Consider the following 27,738-nt stretch of genomic DNA (forward strand, 5'->3'; position numbering starts at 1 on the left):
CTTTCTGGCTCTTGATGCAAAAGTTTGCAGACCCCCAATCACAGAGCATAGAAAGTCTTTATAACTGTGGCCTCAGGACACGTAGGGCACTGACTTCATACTCCTCTCTGAGCTGCCAAAGGGACTGATTTTCTTAAATATCTTTTACATTTATCACAGAGACAAACTACTTGAGCCCGGCAGCTTCAAGTTGACAATGTCACTTCAAGAAACAGCTCTCCTCTCAATACTTGAAAATACTGAGCTTGCAGATAGGGTGCTTGTCTCCCAGATGGAGGTTAAAGGAGCAGGACATGATATTTCCCACACGTGCCTCCCTCATCCCCTTTCTTCCAGGCACACTCTTACTCCTCATTCAAACCCAGATGGAAAGTTTCATCCTCAATGAATCTCCAAACTCTCCAAATTAGCAAAGTTAGCTGTACCCTTCAATGCTCTCAGTACACTCTGTACAAACTTCTACTACACAATTTACTGTAATGTTTTACTAGGTTCTTGTTTACATTTCAAAAAACGTTGATTTCTTAGTGACAAGGACCTTGTCTTGCTCAATTCTGCACCTCTAGCATTTAGCAGAATGCCTTCCCCGTGGCAGGGGGGTGGGGTAGGGATTAGTTTCCTGAAGCTGCCCTAACAAATTACCACAAACTTGGTGGCTAACACCGAAATTCTGCTCTCACACTTCTGGAGGCCGGAAGTCCAAAATTAAGGTGGTGACAGGGCCACACCACTCAGAAGGCTCTGGAAGAGAATCTATTCCTTGCCTCTTCAAGCTTCTGGCGGCTGCTGGCATTACATGGTGTTTCTTGGCTTGTGGCAGCATCCCTCCAATACCTGCCTCTGTCTTCATACTGCCTTCCTCTCTTCTGACTCTTGTAAGGACACTTACGGGATTTAGGGCTCACCCAAGTAATCCAGAATGGCCTCATCTCAAGGTCCTTAACTTGAGTGCATCTGCAAAAACTCTTTTTCCAAATAAGGTAACATTCACATGTTTGACAAATTCAAAAATGGACAAATCTTTTTGAGAGCCACCGTTCAACCCACTGCAGTAGGCATTCAGTAAATACGTGTTTTCTTGCCTTAGATCCAAATGAAATAAACATCTTCCCAAAAAGAGGAAAAATGGATAAAGAATAGCCTTTACTTTGTTCCCTTCTTCGCTAATGTCCTGCTTGAAAAGCAACCACTGAGGCACAGCCAGAAGCCGAAGCAGTATTTTCTTGCTGATCCCTAAGAATTACTCTACATAGGGCCAACAACAAATCTTTGGAGACCATATCTTTATTCTGAGGAAAAAAAACCCAGTTATATATCCTTTCTCACAAACCAACATACTTGTTCACATGGTAATTTTACAAAGACCTTCTCTGGGTGACGTTTTGATCTCTTCAAATTATTTATATAAGGACATGAATGTGTAATTTTACTTGCGTGGTTCAAAGTCAAACTATTAACAACTCACTCTGATAGGAAACTTAACCAAGAGTTAAAGCCTTATTTTTCAAGAATTTAGGCTTTTGGTCTGTTATGGACAGAATGTGTGTGTCTGCCCAAAATATTTTTGTTGAAGCCTAACCCCCAATGTGACTGTATTTGGAGATATGGCCTATGAGGAGGTGATAACGGTTAAATAAGGTAGGGCTCTAATCCAATAGGGCTGGTGTCCTTATAAGAAGAGACACCAGTGCACACTGTCTCTGTCATGTGAGGACACAGGGAGAAGATGGCCATCTGCAAGCCAGGAGGAAAGTCCTCACTACAGACCAACCCTGGTCTGGGACTGTCAGTACCCAGAACCGTGAGGAAATGAATCTGTGTTGCTTAAGCTACTGAGTCTGCAGCATTTTGTTAAGGCAGCCCAACCAAACGAAGGCAAGATCTAAACACAACCCCATGCGCATTATACATACTCAGTGAGAATCAGTTGATTTTCATGACTGTGATTGTTCCCAGTACACAGTTTATGATTTCACAACAAGACTTTTCAGAAAATATTTTAACTATATGGAGATCAAAGATTGTTATGATTTCCAAGTTAAGGTTAGAAACTGGGATAACAATCTCAAATCTTTTTAAAACTAAATTAGGGCTAAAGTAATTTTTCTGCCCAAGGTTTGAAGAGATCAATGAAGTACTCTTAAAATAGAAACCTCTAGCAAATTATGAAAATAGTGCTAGCAGTACAATGTGTCCATAGACTCCTAACCTTAGAATAAAACATCCCTAGTACTCCACGATATCAGGGTGCCAATATAATGAAAACTCACAAAGGAGAGACTTTAAGAAAAATGGCAAGCACCTTGCTGTAAGACGTAGTGGAAAAGTTATTTCCTAACTCTTATCACAGCAAGCAACAGGCAACCAATGGCATCACATCTAAGAGGGGGCCCTTCACACTGTAGACACCAGAGATTTGTGTATCAGTTACTAAAATGTTCTGGCAATGGCAGTACATTACCAAAAAAAAAAAAAAAACTTTTGTCAAACAGAGTTGTCTTAAGGAAATGGTGCATTTTCTTTCTCACACATCAGCACCATACGAGCTATAAACATGAAGTTGGGGTTGGAATACTATTAGTCAAACAACACAGTGAAGCATATCTTCCAAATTGATGGGGGTCATGTAGGAAATAAAAGACTATAAATATCAATTTGATTAAATTCACAAAAGCATGAAGAAATGAATACAAAATCATAATTAGGAAAAACACAGGGACAGTTATTATATTAATGTGACTATTAAAAACCTGAGATAATAAAATGGGTAAAAGAAAAAACAAAAGGCTGAAAAAAACACTATATTACAAAACAAACAAAACAAATTAAAAAGGAAAAGTTAATGACAGAATAAGTCATTTAGTACAGTAAAATCAGATGTATTTAAAGTCTCTCTCAAAAAGAAAACAGGAATGGCAGTATTAACATCAGTCTAGGATGAATTTAATTTTAAAGGCATTCAATACAAAAAAGAAGGATAATTTTAAAAAGAGTCATGGAGTTAATATGTCCCTAACAATACACAGGTAAATATACAAGCAAATCTACCAAAATTTAATGAAGACATAAAATTATAAAACTTAAAATAAAACACAGGAGAAAAGCTGCATGATAATGGATTTGCCAATGATTTCTTGGATATGACACCAAAAGCATAGCCGACAAAAGAAAAAACAGATAAACTGCACTAAAGCAAAACTGAGAGCTTTTGTGTATCAAAAGGATACTATCAACAGAGTGAAAAGGCAACCCACAGAATGGGAGAAAAATATTTGCAAATCATGTATTTGATAAGAGGTTTGTACCCAGAATATTCAAAGAACTCCTACAATTCAACAACAAAAATCCAACTAAAAAATGGGCAAATGACTTAGACATTCCTCCAAAGATACACAAATGGTCAGTAAGCACATGAAAAGATGCTCAACATCACTAATTATTACAGAAATGCAAATGACAACCACAATGAGATGCTACTTCAAACCCATCAGAATGGCTTTTTTTTAAAGTCCAGAAAATAACAAGTACTAGCCAGGATGCAGAGAAACTGGACCCCTTTTGCACTGCTGATGAAAATGCGAAGTGGTGTAGCTACTGTGGTAAATGGTATAGCAAGTCCTCAAAAAATTAAACAAAGAATTACAACAATATACAGCAATTCCACTTCCAGTTATATACCCCAAAGAATTTAAAGCAGGGACTCAAAAGACATTCAAACATCCATGTTCATGTAGCATACATACAACGTAATACTATTCAATCTCAAAAGAAGAAATCTTGACACATGCTATAATATAGATAAACGTTGAGAACATCATGCTAATTGAAATAAGCCAGACACAAAAAGACAAATAATATATGATGCTAGTTATATGAGGTATCTAAAATAGTCAAACTCAAAACACCAGAAAGTATGGTGGTGATTGCCAAGGGCTATGGGGAGAGGAATGGTTAAGTTTTATGTCACTTATATTTCACAACAATTTAAAATAACAAAAAATAAATTTTAAGTTTAATGAAGATGTAAAAATATGATTAGAATGTAAAACTCAATACACCACACTTTTTGAATTAATCAAATTTAACAGAACAGATATAAGTTAGAACATAAAATAATTTAAAACAAATCAACAAACAATTTAGCAGATGAAAAATAGAAAATCACATTCCTCAATAGAGAAGATACCATTATTCAAATCTCTAGGGAATATTTATAAAAGTAAATCATATACTTAGACATTAAAAAAAAATGTTAGTGATTTAAAAATGAGAATGTTTTACAGATTACAATCTCTGAATGTAAATCAAAATTTAGATGGAAATACAAAATTGAAGACCTAAAAATAGTAATCAGAAATTTAAAAACACATTCCTAGAAATTCTTGATTCAAAGAAGAAATAAAATTACCAACTATCTAAAAACAATGAAAAGGGAAGTAATTCCTCAATAAAAACACATAGAATATAGCAAAGGATATATTCAGAACAATATTTCTAATGTCAATGCCTTCACAGTTAAAGGTTTTTTTCTTTTTTTTTGAAAAAAAGGCAAAGCAAAAAGAAATAGATGAGGACAGAGAATTGAAAAAATATAAGCAAAAAGTCATGAAAAAGAAAACAAGGAAAAAACAGAGTAGAAATGATTTTAAAAAGCCAAAAGAATTTTTATAAAAGAAAAATAATAAAACAGCAAAGCAACACATGGACCATTTATGGAAAGAACAGTTTTAAAAAAAAAAGACAATATTGGGAATAAGAAAAAAGTGTGTTACAGCAGAAATGTAATTATGCATAGGGAATACTATAATACATGTTATCCCAAGGTAACAAATTTAAAAGCCTATAAAGCAAATGGGTACATACAGATATCCAGAGATCACAGATACAGAGAAGAGACTGGTGGTTGCCAGAGGCTGAGTATGGGGGTGGGCAAAATGGGTGAAAGTGGTCAGAAAGTACAGCCTTCCAGTTATGGAATAAGTAAGTCCTGAGGATGTAATGTAAAGCTGACTACAGTTAACAGTAAGGTATCAGATTATTTGAATGTTGCTAAGAGAGTAGATCTTAAAAGTTCTCTTCACAAGAAAAAAGCGATTGCAACTATGTGTGGTGACAGATGTAAACTAAGCTTACTGTGGTAATCATTTCACAAATCACGTGAAACTAATACAATGTAATACATGTCAATTATTTTTCAATATAAAATAAATAATTTTAAAAAGCAAATGGAATATTTCCTAGCCAAAACTTGATCCAAAAAGAAGCTGAAAACTTTAATGGACAGATACACAGACGAAATTGGAAAGAAGATTACATACGTACCACTGGGGTAACATAAAAAAAAAAAAACAACTATGATGCAGTGGTTCACACCTGAGTATTAGCCTTTAAGAGACAGTTCCAATTACAGAGCAAGGAAAGACATGAATACTTTCTAAGTTAATTTATGTATCCACCAAAATTATTATACAAAAATCTGATTCAGCACCAAGAAAAATATTATAGACCAATCTCACTTGTGAATACAGATGTACATATTCTAAATACCTTTCCAAGTTATCAAATAGAATCAAGCAAAGTTATAAAAAATAATAAATTATTTTTTAAAAGGGTTTGCTCCTAATGCAAGGATAGTTCAATACTAGCAAATCCTCCAATGCTTGATAACAGTCAACTAAAGGAGAAAAAAAATTTTCCATCAGTAGATTATACACACACACACACACACAGTCCAACAGGTATTACCAGAGGAAAAGAAAAGAATGAAATCTAAGCACATTTAAGCTAAGCAGATATAGAAAGAAAATAACTTATGTAAGATGAATACCCTACAAATTCATAATGTTTTTGAGACCAAAAAGTTTAAGTCACAAGGCAACCAGGTGAACTAGGTTCCGGTTCATAGGACTGACCCTTCATAGAGAAATAGGAATTGCCCTCGGCCATGATAATGGAAAAAGAGTGAACAGTCAGAAGAGCTTATAAGAAACACAAAACAGAAGGGTGGTTGCCAGGATCCCAGGAGAGGGGGTAATGGAGAGGTGCTGTTCAGTGGGTACAGAGTTTCAGTTGTGCAAGATGAAAAAGTTTGAGATGTGAAGCACAACAATGTGAATACAGTTGACATGACTGAACTGTGAGTTCAAAAATAGTTAAGATGGTAAATTTTATGTTAGGTGTTTTTATTTTTACTACAATTAAAATTTTTCTTTTAATTTTTAAGCAATATAAAACCACTAAAATTGTAATAAATTTTTAAAAGCTAAATGTGGGCTAGCAAAGTCACTTAGTATCCCAGGAAGCCCCAGATGCAAGGACACGCCACAGCCACTCACCTACTCTTCTGCATAATCCTCCTCCAGGTGTTAAGACAAAAGACTAGAAAAAGAACAGGAGACCTAAGAGAGCTACTCTTGGAAGTGTTGGCATGCAGGTAGGGATCAGCTACCACTGGGGGAAAAGCATAAAAACTGGCTTCATCCAAGACTCTAACATCAAATGAAGCAAAAGCCATCTGCCACAGAGAAAGGGACAGTAAATACTCCTGCTCCCTCCAGGCAAAGGTGGACTGTGCTAGAGGAGGAGGAGAAGAAGTTATCTGCCACTGGGAGAGAGAGAAAGAGACCCTCTGCCTAGCCCTCTTCCGAGGTTCAAAGGATAGCAGCCGCTGAGTGAGAAACAAAAGTCATGAACACAACTGCCCTGCACTGAACACTAGGTAAAACTCATCTGCTCCTGGGGTAAGGCAAGAAACTCACTGAGGCCCACAATTCTACAGCGATACAAATAAGACATCAGCCATACTGATGTAAGAATAGAAAACTCACTGGCACAAAAGCCTACCATTGACACAAGGCAGTTTGGCTACCACAAGAGAAAGGGACAGACATGCTGACAAAGTCCCAGCTCAGACTTAGTCATCCAGGCCAGCCTAAAACTGCATCTGGTGTAGGGAAACTGAGACCCCACACACTCATCCATCCACAACTTCACCCAAACTACTTCCAAGATAGACGCAAAAAGCACAGAAAGGGGTCCCTTGTGTCACTGGAGTTCAGGAGTAGCGGAAAGTTGAGGGTATAGCAGGAACGCTGAGAAGAAAAATTCTGTGACACTCCAGGTCTCACAGAAGTCTCCAGGTAAAGCAATGCATTCCTGGAGGAACTTGAAGTCTCTGGTGATATGACACTTCACTAGCAATGACAAAGCAGTAACTCAGCACATATACTGAACAAACTGATTCATTTACCCCCCTCGACAGACACTAACACCTTGCAGAATTAGAGGCACGTCCACGTCTTAGCATAATAACTTTTTATCTCACTATGTACTATTCTTTTACATAATGTCATGCAGCCAATCAAAAATTACAAGACACCAAAACAAAGCAAGAAAAGACACCCAATGTCAAGGGATAAAGCTATCAACATAATCAGATCCTGAGATGGCAGAGATGTTGAAACTATCATATAGAGACTTTGTAATTAAGATGCTTAAAAATCTAGAGAAAAAGACAGACAACATGAATAAACAAAAATTCAGCAAAGATGTGGAAAATTTTTTTAAGTTCTATGAAAATACTAGACAAATTACTTTATCTCAAAGATGAAGAATGCTTTCACTGAGCTTACAAAAGACTAGACACAACAGGAAGAATTAGTAAATTTGAGGACAGATCAATAGAAATTATTCTGACTGAAAACTGAAGGGGGGAGTGCAGAGAATCCAAGACCTATGAAACAATATCAATTAGACTAATGTACTTGTCAAAATAGTCCACAAGAAGCAGCAGAAAAGAAGCAGAAGAAATATTCAAAAAGATAATGGGTGAAAAATTAGGAAGGACAATAAGCTACAGATCAAAGAAGCTTAGAGAACCCCAAGCAGGACAATTACAAATGATAACACACCTATGCACTTCACAGCCAAAGGTAAAAAAAAAAGTTCAAAAAAAAATCCTGAAGGCAGCCAGAGAAAAAGAGAAATATTACTTATAGAAGAACAAAAATCAGAATAATAAAATAATAAAAGACATCTCTCAGAAACTATGTAAGCTATGGGATAATAGAGCAATATCTTTAAAGTAATGGTGAGAAAACTGTCAGCCTAGAATTCAAAACCCAAATAAAATATTTCAGAAGCAAAGGCAGATAGACTTTTTCAGACAAGCAAGAGCTGAGAACAGTCATTGCCAGCAGACCCGCTCTACAAGAAATACGAAAGAAATTTCTTCAGGCAAAAGTAACATGATACTAGATAGAAACTTAGAACAAACAAATAAAGAACTCTGGAACTAGAAAAGACATCAGTAAACACACACACACACAAAAAATACACATATATGTATATATATGTAATTGACTCTTAAAGCAAAAATAGTATCTAGGAAATTATGGTTTATAACATGTATAAGTAAAATATATTAAGAAAATAGCATAAGCAAAGTGAGAGGAAAAAACACCAGTATACCATTGTAAAATTCTGACATCATACAGGAAGTGTGAGAAGTTAATGATGTATACTGTAAACCCTAGAGTAACCGCTAAAAATATAAAACAAAGAGCTGTAATTAATAAGCCAAAAGTGAAGATAAAATAGAATATTAAAAAATGATCAAGCCCAAAGAAGGCAAGACGCAGGAAAATAATAGCAAAGAATATATGAGACAAATAGAAAACAAATAGCAAGTTAGTAGATAGAAACCTAATCACATCAAAATGTTTAATGTAAATGATCAAATGATTCCAAGTAAAAGTTGGAGATAGTAAGATTGTATTAAAAACAGTAACACCCAATTATACGTTGTCTACACGAGAAAAAGGGGGATACTACATGATGATATATGGGTCAATTCATGGAGAAAACATAACAATCCTAAATTTGTTTGCACCTAATAACAGTGCTTCAAAATACATAAACAAAAGCTGATAGAACTGAAAAGAGAATTAGAATAATTCGCAATTGAATTTAAATACTTAAACCCCGCTCTCCCAAAAACCTTCAGAACAAGGAGACAAAAAAAAAAATCAGTTAACAATGTAGAAGACTTGAAGAACATTAACCAACTTTCCAAACTGACAATTGTAGGATATAGGTCTAATATACATATAGACTGCTCTACCCAACAATGCAGGATCCACTGTTTTCAATTGTACATGTAATCTTCACCAATACTGACCACATTCTGAGCTATAAAACAAATCTCAGCAAATTTTTAAAAACCCAAAATCATACATACCCTGAAAACCATGGAATTAAACTAGAAATCAATATCAGAAGTATATCTCAAAATGCCCAAGTATTTGAATATTAAAATACATAATTCTAAATAATCCAAGATCAAAGAAGAAATCACAGTGGATATTAGAAAATCTTTTGAACTGAATAAAAATGTAAAATAAGAGAGCTCAGAGTAAAATTTATAGCATTACATACATTACGTAAGAAAAAAAGGTCTCAAACCAATGTTTTAAGTTCGCATCTTAAGAAACTACAAAAAGAAAAAGTAAACCTATAACAAGCAGAAAGAAGAAAATAATAAGGATCAGGAATCAATGAATTAGAAAAAAGTAAAATACTAGAGGAAAAAATTAACAAAACCAAAAGCTGGTTCTTTCAAAACATCAATAAAATTGATAAACCTCTAGCCAAACTGATCAAGACAAAAATAGAAAAGTCACAAGTCACCAAAATCAGTAATAAAGTGTTATCAGTGCAGATCCTACAAATATTAAAAGAATAAGGTAATATGAACAACCTTATGCCAATAAATTCTATAACATATAAAAAGCCAAATTCCTTCAAAATCACAAACTAAGAAGGTTCACTCAAAAATTAATTTATAACCTAAATAGCCCTATATGCATTAAATAAATTGAAAACCTTCCTAGAAAGAAAAATAAGCCTCTAAATCCACATGAATTCTCTGGTGAATTCTTCCACACTTCCAAGGGAGAAAAAATACCAATTCTACACAAAGTATCCCAAAAAAAGAACAGGACAGAACACTTCCCAAGTTATTTTCGGAGGCTACAAATACCCTGAAAGAAAAATCAGATAAAGACATTACAAGAATAAAAGCTAACTTTTAAAAAATTCATAACAAAATATTGGAAAATCAAATATAGCTATACATAATAAGATAATGCATCAAGACCAAGTAAGGCTTATACAAGGAATAAGGAATGTCTGGTACAACGTTCAAAACTTAAGCAGTGCAATTAATTCACTGTATCAACAAACTAAAACAAGAAATTATATTATCCCAATAGATATAAAATAGCCAAAAATCTATAATGTACTTAGAATTAAATTTAATTAAAGAGGAAACAATCATTACAAAAATATATTAAAATCTATCTGAAGTATAAAAAATAAGATTGAACAAATGAAAAGACAACCATATTTTTGAATTGGGATGATAAAATGAAATAACATTAGAAATAGAGATAACATTAAAATATTAATTGTCCCCAGATTATACATAAATTTAGTGCAATTAAAATCACAATAGGGTTTTTATGTATCTTTTGCCCAGGGGAGGTGAACAATGAATACAATATTCCTAAGATATGAACCCTAGTTGTATGTCTGAGAATATCTAAGAAAATCAGTTTTAAAAGAAAAAAAACCCGGTACTAGAAGATGTAACACATATATACAATGGAATATTACTCAGCCATAAAAAGGAACGAAATTACGTTATTTGTAGTGAGGTGGATGGACCTAGAGACTGTCATACAGAGTGAAGTAAGTCAGAAAGAGAAAAGCAAATACCATATGTTAACACATATATATGGAATCTAAAAAAAAAAAAAAAAAAAAAGGTTCTGAAGAACCTAGGGGCAGGACAGGAATAAAGATGCAGACGTAGAGAATGGACTTGAGAACATGGGGAGGGGGAAGGGTAAGCTGGGACGAAGTGAGAGAGTGGCATGGACATATATACACTACCAAGTGTAAAACAGATAGCTAGTGGGAAGCAGCCGCATAGCACAGGGAGATCAGCTCGGTGCTTTGTGTCCACCTAGAGGGGTGGGATAGGGAGGGTGGGAGGGAGACGCAAGAAGGAGGAGATATGGGGATATATGTATACATATAGCTGATTCACTTTGTTATACATCAGCAACTAACACACCATTGTAAAGCAATTATACTCCAATAAAGATGTTAAAAAAAAACAACCCAGTACTATCATAGGATATACGAAAACAACTGTGTAATTTACATTTACTGGGAAAGGGATACATTACCTTAAAAATGGTTCTGATACAATGGACTGGATACGCATCTGAAAGTAAGTAAAAGTGGACCCCCTCCCTCCCCTCTCATACCACATATACAACTAAAAATTCCAAATGGACTAAAGATAAGATCGAAGTGGAAAGAAAAATTAAATCTAAGTATAGGACATTACATGTCTATTTTATCAATGGAGAAAGTCTTTTAAAAACATAAAACAAAAACAGTAAACCAGAGAAACAGAGAGGAGAAAAATTGATTATATTAAAATTTAAAATTTTAGGGACTTCCCTGGTAGTGCAGTGGTTAAGAATCCACCTGCCAATGCAGGGGACACGGGTTCGAGCCCTGGTCCGGGAAGATCCCACATGCCGCGGAGCAACTAAGCCCGTGTGCCACAACTACTGAGCCCACGTGCCACAACTACTGAAGCCCACACACCTAGAGCCCGTGCTCCGCAACAAGAGAAGCCACCGCAATGAGAAGCCTGCACAGCACAAGGAAGAGTAGCCTCCGCTCACCGCAACTAGAGAAAGCCCGCGCGCAACAACGAAGACCCAACAAAGCCAAAAATAAATAAATAAAAATTTTTTAAAATTTAAATGTTAACATATCAAAAGATACTTCTTAAACAGACAAGAGACCAAAGATTAGTTTTTGAAAAAATTATCTGCAATGCAGGCATCAGACAAATGGTTAATAGCTGTAATATATAAATAACTCTCACAAAAGGATAATAACCAAATAGAAAAATGAACAAAGAATAAAGGGCAACACTTAGAAGAATAGCAATTTACCTACAAACACAGGAAAAGACGCTCCAGGTCACTAGAAGTCATGAAATAATAACTGAAGTTAACAATGAGATACCCCTACACAACTATCATACTAGAAAAGTGTCATCTATTGCTGATGGAGTTTAAGGGAAAGGGTATTGCCCTGCATTGCTGGTGGCAACATTTTGAATCAGTAACGCTACCCTGGTGGTGATCGATCCCATAAGTCTGTAATATAAAGATATTTATTACAATATTGGTTTTCGTAGCAAAACCTGGAAACAAAGTATTGCCCATCAGTAAGTTAACAGTTAAGACTATAAACCATACCTTGCAATATATGCAACAGTTTTGTTTTTAATGGATTAGAGTTGTTGCAGCTAAGTGGAAGGATTTCCCTTAGGCAGGACGAAATGAAAAAAAAAGAGTCTCCAAAAAAAAATCTCATTTTTGTAAAAGTGATCAAAAAACCGTGTGTGCAGATGCATCTATAACACTTATGGATATGGAGAAAAAATATTAAGACACATAATACTGATAGTTATGATGAGGGTTATGAGGGAATATAATGCTATTGTTGGCTAGAGGAAGAAGGGAAGCCAAGTAAAAAAAAAGAGAAAGGAGTTCACTATAAAATCAAGTTTAAAGTCTCCACACACGTGTACCTACTTTTATCAGAGAGAGAGATTTGTAAACCCCGCCCAACAAGTGAGTTTCTGCAAAACACAGCTTATTTCCTATAGATCTTAAGTGGTAAAACTTTGAAAAACTAAGTCATAAAGGTAAGAATAAATTCACATGTAAATATTATAAATATCTAGCTTTGAGTTGGTTGTAAACATTAAATAATACCTTTAAAATGTATATACACATTTTATGTACAGTAAATGTGCAATATACATTTTTGAAAGAGAAAACACTTAGAAAACCACGTTTAAATGGAAAAAGGTTTTCCAATAAGACTGAAAGTACTTAAAAGAGACTATAACATAAATCTAAGAATATCTAGTGTATTATTTTTAGACACATAAAAGATCTATATGAAGAAAATAAACTGAAGCAGAATACACTAGCATGGCCCTTCCTTTGGGCTTAACTGTGCTGCTTTTTCCCCAATCTGCCTATACGTTGGGACAAAGCCCATGTTCTATTTATCTTAGTATTCTCAGCACCTAATATAAGCCCTGCTATGTGCCAAGTGATGAAGCATCTCCCTAATTTTCTTCAGAGTATGGATGTATTCCAATTGCACAGTCTCTTCTAGGATTAATTGGGTTGATCTCTCCAAGCTGTTATATTTGGGGTTTTATATACCCCTTTAAAGTACGTTTTGGAAGGAGATAAGAATTCATCCAATAATATTCACTGAGCAGCACCTCTTTTGTGCAATGTGGACTTTCAAAATGTTGGCTTATTAAGACTAAATGAAAGTTAGGAAGACAGCAGTGGAATGAAATGGGAACAAATTATTTTACTGGGGTTGGAAATCAAGGTTCTAGTTTTGACTTGGCTACCTTCTAGTTATTTTACCTTCACTGTGTCCAATCTACCTTATAGGATTGTCAGGATGAAACTAAAACCACTCTGTAAACCACCAAGCACTAAGAAATTCTTTTTTTGCTGGCCCCTACTTCTAAAGTATTCTAAACTGTCTTAATTACAAAGCTACTTATACATAAAACACAACTGCTTCAGTCTGGAGCCTTGGTATAGTCCCAATATACTCAACAGAAAGTTCAGTGGACAATAAAAATACCATCAATGCTCTTTATAGACTCATTAAGAGTTCATTTGTTTCTTATTATACAATCTCTCAAAATGAAGTATTTCGTGTGTTTGCTTAAGTGTCCTGTATTTATACCTACAGCAGAACAGCTAATGCACATTCCAGAGGATATCACTCTTTAAATATTCAACCACTCTACTGTAAAGTTCCTTTCTAAATATCCCTTCAACTGACTCTGACCTTCTGTAAAACTGATCAGTTTTCAAGTTTTCCCTTCCATTGTTCTTACATAGAAAAAAAAAGATTTTATTCCTATATGTAAAGGCTTTTGGTCAAGGCTAAAATTCCCAACATTTATAAATAAAACATATATCAAACCTCTTCAGCAATATGCAAAAATTTTATTAGATAACTTCATATAAAGTGTACTTTTAAATTTTTATTAATCAACCATCATTATTTTTGTTTATCCAAATAAACCTTCTCTAAATTCACTGTAACACTGTGTGCCCTACTAGCCAAGCATATCCTGGGATCTGTTTTTGGAAAAGAAAATTTTCTGGTGATACAGCAAATGATAGAAGTTTGCCAAAACACCATAAAGCCATCAGCTCTAAAAGATAACAGAAAAAGAGGTGTGAAATCACCACAGATGCCAAAATAGCTGTTTTTAATTTGCTCTCTTCCACTTGCAGGTTTGCTGTTTCTTTTCTATAAAATGTAAAACTTTTTCCATGAAGGATTTGTGCCACCTATCCACTGAAACCTTGAAACCTTTGATATCCCAGCTAGGAGCAATTTTTCTCCCCTGCCTTTTGTTTAAGCATCTTATAGCACTTGATGCATGTATCACAAATTACTTTGAATTATAATTTTCTACAGAAGTCTTACCTCTCCTACTTGATTTTCAGCTCATTGGTGATGTCCTACCCATTTTTATATACAATTCCAGATACATGGTAGGAGCTAAATAAGCATAAGTCCAATGAGAAAGTAAGGCATTTTTTATACAGATAATATTTTTTATTAATTTTATTATGCCTCTGACTTTAATCGCTTTATCAAACAGAATGCATACTGGCCAGAATTTATTGGTCTACTATTAACATTATGGAACATCCTGTAGCAGCTGCCTCCTAAAATAAGTTTTTGGATTAAGTCTCTTAAACACAGAATTGGCTTCTACACTGAAGTAAATATTCTAGTAAAGGTATTCTAGTAAATGTATATCAATATAATCTACAAATAAAACAGCCTCTAAAGACAATATTTATTTGTACAATACCCCCATTCTTTTGCTCTAATTATCTACGATAAGACTAACTGGAATAGCATATTTAATGCTGAAGGGAGGTAAGAGTAACACAGAGGACAGTTCAAAGGTTTTCCAGTCTTCAAATCTTTGCTTTAAAGCTAACTGGTTATTGATAATGATGGCATTACTCTGTGAAAATCAGTTTCCACATCTATAAAATAGAAACCATAATATCATACACATGTACTCAATGAATATTTAATAAAGGAAGGGAGGAAGGAATCTCATGTTTCTAATATATAATGCACTCCAGCAAACTTGTACAAAACTCAAATATGTGTAAGTCAAGGGACTAGACTTACATTTTAAAGGACACCCATTCCCAGAGACAAAGGAATATTACAAAATCTGTAATTATACACAATCTATTAGTGTCATTAAAAACAGATGTATAGGGGCTTCCCTGGTGGCGCAGTGGTTGAGAGTCTGCCTGCCAATGCAGGGGACACGGGTTCGAGCCCTGGTCTGGGAAGATCCCACATGCCGCGGAGCGACTGGGCCCGTGAGCCACAACTGCTGAGCCTGCGCGCCTGGAGCCTGTGCTCCGCAACAAGACAGGCCGTGATAGTGAGAGGCCCGCGCACCGCGATGAAGAGGGGCCCCCGCTTGCCACAACTAGAGAAAGCCCTCGCACAGAAGCGAAGACCCAACGCAGCCAAAAGTAAATAAAATAAATAAATAAGGAAGCTTTCATTAAAAAAAAAAAAAAACAGATGTATAGCATTTTGTATGTTCTGTCATCTTTATTATTTTTTACAATTCATTAGCTTACCTCCACTAAGCACTTTCAATAAAGATTCACCAGTTTTCAGCACACCTAATGATTTCTTTGTCTCAACTGGATAATAAGCCCTGTTTCTCAAAACCAGAATCAAGATTTTCATTCTCCCCTTTTTCTACTCAGTTTGTTAATGAAAGGCAAAAAAACAGTAAAATTCACAAATAACTTTCAAAATTATTATCAAAAATGGCAGAATCAGGGTTGGGGGGAGGGGAAAGACTGTTACATGGCCCCATCTTACAAGAGCTTAAAAAAATGCATTCATTCATGAACTGATGACGTCCATAAGTCAAAATCCAGTGTACAAAAGGTATTTCGGCGGTCTCCACATAGAGTATTCAAAGTGTCAATTATTTGAAAGTCAACTAGACATGCCTGTTTACTAAATAGTACATATTAAATAACCTAAGGGACTTCCCTGGCAGTCCAGTGGTTAAGACTTCGCCTTCCAACGCAGGGGGTGTGGGTTCGATCCCTGGTCGGGGAGCTAAGATCCCACATGCCTCTCAGCCAAAACACCAAAAACATAAACCAGAAGCAATATTGTAACAAATTCAATAAAGACTTAAAAAAATGGTCCACATCCCAAAAAAATCTTTACAGTAAATAAATAAGCTAAGAAATGAAAAGCACAGTGCCTAATTTCTGTATTATAGTAGCTGCACAATAAATAGTAATTGTTTTGTTGCTGCTATTCATTCTCAGTGGCTGCTTTTAAGAGAGGCATCAATATACTGGAAGAGATGAAAGTTTTTTTCTTCCAGTTTTATTGAGATATAACTGATATACAGCACTGTGTAAGTTTAAAGTATAACATACACCATGAAATGACTACCACAGTAAATTTAGTAAACATCCAACATCTCATATGGATACAAAAACATAAGAAAAAGAAATTTTTTCCTTGTGATGAGAACTCTTAGGATTTACTCTCTTAACTCTCCTATATAACATACAGCAGTATTAATTATATTTATCGTGTTGTATGTTACATCCCTAGTACTTATTTATCTTATAACTGGAAGTTTGTACCTTTTGAGCAGACTAATATTTACTGAGAACTAAGTATGTACAAGGTTCTATATACCGGATCCTTTGCAGGCATTACCACAATTCTGATCCTCAAAAACGTTCTGCAATGTTGACATTATTTGTTCTTGTTTTTGTTTTTATTTACCAATGAGTAAACTAAGACTTGCAGAAGCAACTTGCCCAGTTAGACGGCTAAAAACTGGGTAGCTTAAGGTTTCAAATCCAGTAGTATTTAACTCCACTGCAAGGCTTCATGTGGCAAGGAGAAAAAAATTTTCAGGAAAATGTAGTGAAGTGTGGAATGGTTAATAGACATGAATACATTGACTAGAGATGAAAAGGCAAGGGGAAATGACCATGATATTTGGCACTTAGCTACTGAAAGGATAGTCATATGGACTGTACTCCTCAATTTGTTCCTTCAGTAAGTATTTTAGCACTATATGATCAACCACTATGTTAGAAGCCATGAAAGTAACTATGAAGAAGATTCATTTCCTGCTCTCAAGGGGCTTATTATTGGGAAGGGACAAATCAACAAGCAATTACACCAGAAGGAACATCGTGTGCTATGGGGCCATAGATTACAGGCTGGAACCTGGTGTATTCTTCAAGCAAGGGATGGTAAATAAGAGTCCCACAGAAGGTGATGTTTACAGTGACAGCTGTAACATGAACAGGAGGTAGGCAAGGTGTATGTGTGACACGGAAAGAGTTATATTGATGAGCTAGCTTGAGTCTGTTTCTTTGCTACTGCAAGCATAGCAGTGTGCAGTGTGAAAAACAATTGTTTCTTAACTGGAGAAAAGGTAGCTGGGGAGAAATTATGTAAACTATTATTGTTCTTAATTTTCTCACAAATGTGTGTGTGTTTAAAAAATGTACATGGCGGGAAATGTGTGCATATAAAAAAATGTGTGCAATAAATTTTCAAATATCCATTTAAGATCCCCATCATCTACCTTCCTTTATTGTTCACGTGTTGTACTGCAGCAACATCTGAGTCTAACCAAGAGACTAAACCATAAATCCGACATAACTTAATCAACAGAATCTTGGCTTAACTAGGGATTTGAAGTTCAATAGGCTGTTCTAAATTATAGTACAACAGCACAAATTTAATGATTCCATAAAAAAAAACATTAAGGGCATTTTCAATGACCAGTCGATAGAGGTTTCAGTTGACTCACTGAAGAAGTAGCCTGGCGGTTTATAATCTCTAAATAATCCTTGCTGATCTTTATTTTCTATTTTCTATAAATGATCATGGAAACTGTATTTTCATGTATTTTTCTTTGGAAAAGCTCAGATACTTCACCTGCATTATATAAATGTTAACAGTCAGTAACTTTTATAACAGCTACATAAAAACTTTTTTTAAGAGTGACTTGATCTCAAGGTCATAGAGCAAATCTCTGGTGAGACAGGAATGGAATTCATGACCTTTGACTGCCAGGAGTTTTCTACCCACACTCGGAAATTCCTTCTCCATAAGCGTAATTTATATGCTCACTTTGAGAGGCTGGAAAGTTCATCCCTTTTAGGGCAGGGGGTGGGGGGATGGGGAGGTAGTGGTTTTCCTGTCAAATCAGTTGCCACACCAATACTTTACAGTTTTACAAAGTGATTTTTACCTACATTATTTCATCTTACCCTCACCACAGCCCTGTAAACTGCATATGATTTTTCCCATTTCACAGACTCAGAGGAGTGAAGAAATTTAACAAAGGTCATCCAGAGTTAGTAAGCAAGAGAGCCAGGCTCAAACTGCAACATCTCTGCTTAAATCAGTCCTGATTCCAGGATGTATAATCTTAGCAGACACCCGATTATGAAATGAATGAAGGTTTTCTTTACAGTTATTTATTTCATTTTTTACAATCATTTACCTTGGTTGTCATTTAAGTCTGTTGGTTTGTTTTCTTTGGGGCAGGGTTGTTTTCATGTTTTAAGTCTGCTTGTTAAACTAAAGTGAAAACAGTATTACTAAACATAGAATTTGAAAAAACAAACTCTGCCTGTTCTTCTCCTTTTTTATGCAAGTGGGAAGGGGGCTTTTTACCATAATTCGTGGTCATAACGTACACGGTTTATGTATGGGGTATGTACCTATACAGGTAGAGAATATAAAAACTCACATTCATAAATATAAATACTATGTATGTACACATATATATGTACATACCTAAAATAGTGGCTATATTTTTATATATGGTATATACATACACATCATGCCAGTAATTATTGTGAAAAGCCATATATACTGTTAAGCACGGTGAATGTAGCACGTGAAACACAATTCCTGGCTGTGGAGGCCAACAATTTGTGATAGTGGCAGCTTCTATGGCCTCTGATGGGGGTGGGAAAACTACCCCAAAGCTCTGTAGTTTTTCCACTCGTCTTCCACGCCGGAATACAGCAGCAAGGGCTTTCTGCTACTGAATCCGTACCTAAAAAGCAACACTGTTTGGACCAGTCCAATTACTATGCTTTTAGTAAAAATTCAAAAATATATACCATTCAATTAGCCACAAAATTAAAAGTATGACTTTGAGTTGGAAAAAAAGACAGGAGGAAAGCCCGTCCCAGAGCAGAATTCTTTGACTGAATATCCTATAATCTACTGCCAGACCAAAACAAATTTTCATGGAGCAACAGAACTACTCAAGTAGCCACTTTGATGACAATAAACACCCCAAAGCGAAAAATCCTTTTGTAACATAATTACTGAGAATATATAGAGAAAGTAACCATTTAATCCACAGCATGTGTTCCCTACCGCAAGAACTCAAAAGCTGACATCAGATGGGGTTTCGCTGCTCTAGGGCCTGACAATGGATTCTGGCCAGCTGAAGTCAGACAGTTCTCTGGAAGGGCTTGGGATCTAGAAACCAAGCAGGTCTCACAGAGCCTAAGGCTGTTGCCCTTCTGGGCACAGGGGAGGTCCATCTGTTTACTTGCCTTTTGATTTGGGGAGCCCTGGTGGCGGTGGATGACTTAAGGCTGTGGTTATAGGGTGTTGCCAGGGATTTAATCTGAATATTTTCACCCTTACATTTTGTCCACACTTAAGACTGAAAGGCGTGCATAATGTGTAGGCTGAAAAAATAAATAAACGTGAATTTTAAAATGGAAAATAAACGAACACTGGGCAAAAATACAGATATTTCCACTCCAGTACCACACGGTATTTTCAAAATGTAAATGACAAAGGTGAGCCACTGCCATCTATTTTAGGAGTTATTTACAAAAATGAAAGTTGTTTTCTAAAAGAAAAAGATAACCATGGCGTTGATTCTGAATAAAACTCTTTGGAGATTTTGAGCTCTTGTTCATTAATCAACATGGAAGCACAAGCGAGGAAACTTATTTATCCAAAAAAAGAATAACTTTTCAAATAACTTTGTGCCACTCTAGTTTTGCAGAATACAAACTTTGTATTAGTACACAGATCACCTACAGCTAGATTTATGAAGTTGACCCTAAGAGGACTGTTACTCTCACAATATAAAGAAAACAAACCATTTGACGCCCCCAATTTAATGTGATTAGTCTCATAGTAATTCGCAGAAATATGAAATTCCACACTTTCCATTTTGTACCATGACGAAAATGGAAAGACGTTTATATGTTCGACTAGTTAACAACATCACCTCGCTGGTCAAGTTACTCAATACTCTAGATTAACCAACACTGGCTTCAGTTCAAAATGCCCTCATATGGGCCTAGAGGCCTAAGCACTTATGTCATCTTTATGGGGATAGAAAACACACCTATATTTAAGAACAAATTATTTCATTACGTTGATAGCAGCCTGCTTCATGATATGACATCTAAAACTCATTCTGAGTCTGTTGAAGTGCATGTTTACCTTTCCCAGGAGGCCGGAAAGTAATCCCCGAGGGACACAGATTTTTTTTAAAACGACCAGAACACCAATGCTATTACATGCCTGATGGGTGCTTCTTCGGAATGACCGTCAAGCATCCTGATTTGTTTTTCCCTTGGTCTGGGGAGAGAGAGCGCACCACTCTTCGCAGTCCCTCCCTTTCTGTACACACATAGGCTGCAGCTGTAGTAAACAAGCGCCAGCCAAGAGTTGCTAAGGTCAAGGTCTCAAATGCTATACCAGGACCAATTTTCTCACAAATGACATTCAGTTGTGGAAAAGGAATTTTCTGGAGAAAAAAAAAAATGTTAAGGGCCCATTAGCGCAACAATTTTCATTCAGTAAATAGTAATTCAACGCATTCCAAAATAAAGTTTAGCTGACAGAAGTTCTTTTAAATATGCATTACTAAGTAATAGATAAATAACTGAAGCACTTCAAAAATAAACAGAAACCCCTCAAGGATGTTTCTTTACCTCACACAGCTATAGTAGTTTTAGTGCATAAATGATTAAAATTTCATGTGAAAGCATCCCAACTTTTACCAGCGTTAAGTATATTTCATAATAGTTATGAATTAGAAGGTAAAAATAACAAACCTCTTCCCTGACTACATTACAAATTTCTGTGAATTCTTGTATGTTCAAAACCCTCTCTCCCCAACTCGGAGGAGCTTAACCTACTCTAATTGACCAGGCTGCAGCCATAAAGATGTAACTTATGCAACCGAATGTTTGTCCTTCAACAACCTATTTCTAAGCTTCTAAAGTTAAACATTTTCTAGCCTAAAAGTATACCCCTTTATCACAACCAATTTCTATGTGGTTTTTAAAAATGTAAACAACATCTGAATGAGGTCTGCAAATAGCACAACCAGGCTTTTTTTTTTTTTTTTTTAAGGTGAGGGGTCATTGTTTTTACTGAATGCCAATTCCATAGAGCATTTCTTAGAAGATGGAATACACCCACCCTTCAAAGTGACCACTCCTATTCCCCATCACAAGCTGCTGCCCGTTAAAAGCCTCCAAATTTATTTCAAAGCGTTAACTTATCTAAACAACTCTATCCTCCAGTAAGAAAAGGGCATGAAGGCGTCTAGGTGGATTTGCAGAATGACGTGCGTTGATTGGCAGATGTCTACCGAAGCCACTAGATGCACACGCACTAAACGTAAATAGAGCTGCCCCTCTCCCTGGTGTTACAGGGAAACTGAGAGAATATTAAAGCTGATTTAAAATAAAATATCCGAGTGCTCGGCTGAGGATTCTATTAGCCAGTGGAATCGCTTAAAACAATCCATACAGCACGACACTTAAACCATCTGTACAGTTAAATTAGAGAGCCGACAATACTAACCACACAAACTGTTTATCCAGATTACACATTCCGTTGTACTAATACTCTTTAACTCAACACAGTCAGCTTTTATCAGCTGAATAAAGGCTGTTACTATTAAAGTATGCAAAACTCGAAGCGCAGGGTGAAGGGGGTTGGGAAGCTGCAGGGCATATAACAAAGGAATTGGTACTTTTTCCAAGCATTTGCCTCAAATGCACTTCGAAACAGAACTGTTGAGTGCACCCCACCCTTTTCCCCAAAGATAAAAGTTTTCAAAGTTCTAATAGGCAGTTCTCTACCCAACAAAAGCAGGATTGATTCTCCCCGTAGGGAAGCATCTAACGCGAACACCAACTAATGTCGCGGAGGTCAAGTCCGAGTGCTCGGAGCGAGCCTCTTAAGGCAAGAAGTAGCTCCCAGGCCGGCTCCGCGGGCTTCCCGGCCCGGGTGGCCCTGCAAAGTTGCCCCTTGTCAACTCCGGTCAGGCCCCCCGTAACTGAAAATAACAGCCACGGGCCAGTCCCTGGCTACTTCCATGGACCAGGCACTGTAGCAAGTGACAGTTACACATCATTACGACCAGAGACAATAATGAATGTAGCACCAGGACCACTATTCATGCCAGCAGTGTCATCTCCGCCTTAACCCCTTCCCCTCCGCTCTCTCCAGTGCACACCCAAGCCCACAAGGCCCGGTGCGGCAGCTCTTCACCCAACTCGCTCTATTCCTGGGGGCACACTACTTCCACAAGCCCCCCCCCAATTCAGCCCTGGTGTTTTATTTCTCATCCTTGGCAACTGTCAGGCAAGCACTGCAACCAACAATTCCACTAGGGGTAGAAAAACATTTGCTTAATTCACGCTACTTGATAAGTTCTTTTTTAAAAAAAATTGCGGGGTGGGGGAGAGAAACCTCCTTCTTTCTTCTCCACGAATCCAACCGACGCTACTTGCTCTGCAGTAACATCGCTCTCCCTCGGCCCCCCTCCCGCTTCCCAACACTTTCCCCCTTTACGAACACAGACCAACCAAAATGATTTAACTTGAGCAGATGACAGAAGGAAAATAAAACATGTTAAGAGAATACGGTCTGATCTGGGATGGAAAAAAAAAAAAAAAAGAGGAGGGGGTTGTTTATTTTGATAAGAAACGGAATCGGCACAGACCTGAACAGAAGCTGCAGAGCAGGAGAAATTGTTTTCTTTCCCTCACACAGAGTCCCCCTCTCTCTCTCCCTTTCTCTCTCGCTCTCACACGCGCGCGCGCGCGCGCACACACACACACACACGGCGTCACCCGCGCACACTCACACGCACACTCGCACACGCACACGCACACGCACGGGCAGAGTCTCTCAGCTGCTCTCTGCAGTTCTCAGGAAATGAATGGGGGGCAACCCAGGGAACTGTTGTACTTGCAAATGACTTACCCGGATCACATGATGCGCTAAATGTAGGGTGGGCCGGTGGGTGGAGGCTGCCGAGACGCGAGCCCGGGTCTAGCGGGGGGAGCCTCGCCAGGCCCGCATCGAATTACCCCGGGGCCCAGCCGAGGGGGTTGCAAGACGCCGCTTCTCCTCCCTTGCAGCCCGCAGCTCAGGAAACCGGAGAGGCGCGGAGGGGGGGAGGGTTGGGGGAGCGGGGTGGGGGGGAGGTGAAAACACCAAACCCCCAAACAAAAGAGCTCCGGGTCCTCCTCCCCCGAAACAAAGCCCCGCTGCTGCGGGCGAGCCCCGGGGTGGGGCCGAGGGCGGGGGCGGCGGCGGGGAGGGGCTCGCTCAGCAGGCGCTAAGTCGCTTTATTGCCATAAAATGGGGCCCCCGAGCCGCTCCGCCCGAGGATTAGGAGGCGGGCTCTGAGTGTGATGGTTGAAATCCCCTGTGGGAAACTAACCCCTCCCCGCTCGCAGAGGTAGAAGGCAACACCCACTGCCCGGCCCTCGCCTCGGCGCCCGGGCCGCCGGCTGGGGGGTGGGTCCGCGGAACCTCCACCCCGCCCCACCCCTGCCCCCGCCCCCCGGCCTCGGCCGCGGCGGAGCTTCCCGATCACCTGCACCACCTTGCTGCGGCACCCAAAATAACCTACACATGGCCAACGCCGCTTTGGGAGCCGCGGGGAGAGGGGTGCCGGCGGGGCCTCGCGGCAGGAGGAACCCCCGATTTCAACTCGTCTGGAGAGGACTCGCGCGGAGACGCGAGAAAGTCCCCTCTTTTGTGTCAGCGCGCTAGGCAGCCTTAGGAAGGGAATTCGGAGACAAATAAAGCGCGGAGCCCGCTCGGCCCACAGCCCCCGCCGCTCCTCTACCCTCCCCTCCCGCCCGGGTGGAAGCGTGCAGGGAGGGGGCCGGGGGCCCGAGCCGTCCCCGCGGCTCTCCCACCAGCTAACTTGGAAAGGTGTGGGCGGAGCCGGCTCCGGCGGCCGGCGGACGCTGCGGGACCGCTCGCGGGGACCGCCCCCGGACGCCGGGCATCGCCCGCGCCGGGCAACAATAGGGTCCCGGCCCGGGCAGGCGGTGCCCTGCGCGCGGGGTTGCGTGCGAGGCTGGGCTGGGCGGAGGGCCGCACGCGGAAGGCGGGGGAAGCATTGTTTGGGTTCTGGAGCGACGCACGTTGCGGGCTAGGCGGGGGCGTCCTCCCTCCCAGCGGTTCACCTTGGCGGGATGAATGGGGGCGAGGCGGAGCCGCGCGGCCGGCTCGGGAGCCCGGGGAGAAGGGGCGTCCGCCCTCGCTCGGAATTTAGGCAGGCGGGCGGACTTGCGGGCGGGAGGGGCAGGAAGCAGGAGCTGCAGACCCGGAGCGAGGAGCGGCTGGAGAGGGAAGTCAGGCACCACCCCCCACCCCACCCCACCCCGCCCCGCCCCGCCGCGCCCTGCGCCCCGAGATGCGGGCGGCCAGGAGCCGCGTCCTTCACGCCCTTCCCGGGGGCCCCTCCCTCCCCGCCTCCGCGCCCGGGGGAGCGGATCGGCGCGATTCTGGGGCGGGAGGGGGAGGAGGCAGCCCGTGCGGCCCGGCGTTCCCGCGGTGGCCCCGAGGGCGCGGGGTCAGCGCGGCGCTGGAGGGTCGGCGGGGGCGGAAGCCGGCGCGCAGGGCTGGGAGCGGGCGGGCCGGGCGCGGCGGGCCGAGGTGGCGATCGCGTGCGCCACTTTCTTGCAAAGCTGCGTGAGCGCGCTGGGGCGCCCAGGCCGCCGGACACCCCGGCGCGGCGCCCCTGAGCCCGCCCCGCGTGGGAAACCGCCCCGGCCGTGGGAAGGCCGCGAAAAGGAAGTTTACATTAAGGGAAGAGAGATTCGCAAGTGTGGCACGAAGTAGGGTGGGAAGAAAAAGGAGGCAGAGGCCGAGAAACAGGAAATGAGAGTGAAGGGACGAGTTCTAGCCAGGAAAAGCCATGTTCTACATTTTCTGTGGCATTTTCCAAACACTTCTAGAGGCCCGGTGTGCGTTATGAATGAAAACAAAGGCAGCGCACTGCCTGGCGTGCTGTCTACCTCCTGCCACGTTCTGTAGGTGAGGAAGATGGGCAAGATGGTCCAGACCGGAGCACAGCCCACTTCTAGTCCTGACGGGATGAATCAGTGGGCCTGCGCCTGAGAAATCAGGATTAAGAGGAGGGGGTCTGTCCTGGTGTTAGGGTGTCGAAGAACAAATAAGTGAAGGTGGCCGAAAATTGTGCCCCACTCTTTAAGCGAAGTATCCTTAGACTAGGAAAGCAGCGCGAGCGGGAAGGCGATGGAAGCCCACATCCGAAGACGTGGGTGCGGCAAGGGAATCAGGAAGCCCAAAGGAAGATGGAAACTGGGGGCTGAGGGGCCCTCCATGGGGTGGGGTCTCTTCCGGGGAAAGCAGCCCCGGACCCCACCCCCTGGCCTGATCCTGGGCGCCGGGTAAACAGCCCTTTACATTCCTCTACCTCTGGATAAAAACAACATGAAAAGACAAGTTTGAAAAACCGTAGAACATCAACAGATGCACAGCATTTAAACGAAAAACTTGCCTCTACTGGAAACTGTAAAGTTTTCCTCTAGGTGGGGCAGGGAGTGAAAGAAGTGAGTTTAACTGTTAAGAGTGGAAGGAAGCTATAAGACATGATGTCATCGTGGCAGTTCTTGTACTAACAGCTCTTTCTCAGAGAGAGCTGAGTGGCGGCCTTACCATAAATATATTCTAGAGCAAGTGCTTCTGCACGTGGAAACGTATTCCAGACTGCACTTCCTTCCTGTGGCTCCAGCCATAGGCATGTTAATAGAATGATGAAAGATAGAAAACAAAGTACGGGGCTTCCCTGGTGGCTCAGTGGTTAAGAATCCGCCTCCAAATGCAGGGGACACGGGTTCCAGTCCTGGTCCGGGAAGATACCATGTGCTGCGGAGCGACTAAGCCCGTATGCCACAACCACTGAGCCTGTGCTGTAGAGCCTGGGAGCCACAACTACTGAGCCCGCTCGCCTAGAGCCCGTGTTCCGCAGCAAGAGAAGCCACCACGATGAGAAGCCCGCGCACCGACACAGAGTAGCCCCGCTCGCTGCAACTAGAGAAAGCCTGCATGCAGCAATGAAGACCCAACGCAGCCAAAAATAAATAAATTTATTAAAAAAAAAGAAAACAAAGTACAAGAATCCATTCCAGAGGGATAAGGAAAATAGAGATAGGTCAAGGTTAATATCTAGAAACTGTATAGTGTGGTTAAAAGACAGAGGTATATCAAGTATTAGAAAAAAAAATACTAGCAGATTTTGTTAAATTGTTGACATAAGAAAGAATAGAAATGTTAAATTAAGGCAACTCCCCAGATAGAAACAGGAAAAGGTTTAAGAGAGAGAATCACTTCATTGTGTGAGCTGGGGATGGATGTGGAAGGGCAAAAACAGTAAAAGAATAAAGAAGCAGGGTATTATTGGCACTTAGGATACTGGAGACAATTATATGTGAGTGTGTGTCTGTGTACAGGCATACATTTCCAATTCAGTTCGTATAATTCTATCTCTGCATAGAACTTGGATTTAAACAAACTAAGGTGTGAACAGCTGGAAGGAGGTAGGAAAAAAGTCCACATACCCTGGCAAAAGTATGTGCACATCTTTTATGTTTAGTCCTTTCTCTTCTACTTCCATGTGTATGCAGGGCTGTGAAAAAGCAGAAAATGTAAAGATGGCAAAGTTATTTTACCAAGAATGCATAATTCTGTCTGCATAAAAGAGTGTGTTGAAATTACAGAATCATAAAATTTCAGTGTTGAAAGTATCTGTCAAATCCAATTCTATATGATACTATAGTTCTGTTTAAAAGCAAGATGATTTGGGTCAAAGATAATGACCTGTTTTCCTAAGTTTATATACTTCATTTATTTAGTCTTTATTATTGCAAATACCAGAAGAATGAATTAAAGAGGATGAAGGTTTGGGCTTCCCTGGTGGTGCAGTGGTTAAGAATCCGCCTGCCAATGCAGGGGATGCAGGTTCGAGCCCTGGTCTGGGCGGATCCCACATGCCATGGAGCAACTGGGCCCATGAGCCACAACTACTGAGCCTGCGCGTCTGCAGCCTGTGCTCCGCAACAAGAGAGGCCGCGATAGTGAGAGGCCCGTGCACCGCGATGAAGAGTGGCCCCCACTTGCCGCAACTAGAGAAAGCCCTCGCACAGAAAGGAA

The 27,738-nt window shown here is 39.9% G+C and overlaps 1 protein-coding gene across 1 annotated transcript in view; it reads right to left on the reverse strand.

The window, feature by feature from the left end:
* KLF12 (Kruppel like factor 12) overlaps nucleotides 1–23,459 on the reverse strand; it is a 460,117-nt gene extending 436,658 nt beyond the window's left edge. The window contains 1 exon segment of the mRNA XM_036831128.1: nucleotides 23,264–23,459. The gene's annotated coding sequence lies outside the window, so the exon portion shown is untranslated.
* Between the last annotated feature and the right edge of the window lie 4,279 nt (nucleotides 23,460–27,738).

This window comes from Balaenoptera musculus, chromosome 18 (assembly GCF_009873245.2).
Source record: "Balaenoptera musculus isolate JJ_BM4_2016_0621 chromosome 18, mBalMus1.pri.v3, whole genome shotgun sequence".
Lineage (NCBI taxonomy): Eukaryota > Metazoa > Chordata > Mammalia > Artiodactyla > Balaenopteridae > Balaenoptera > Balaenoptera musculus.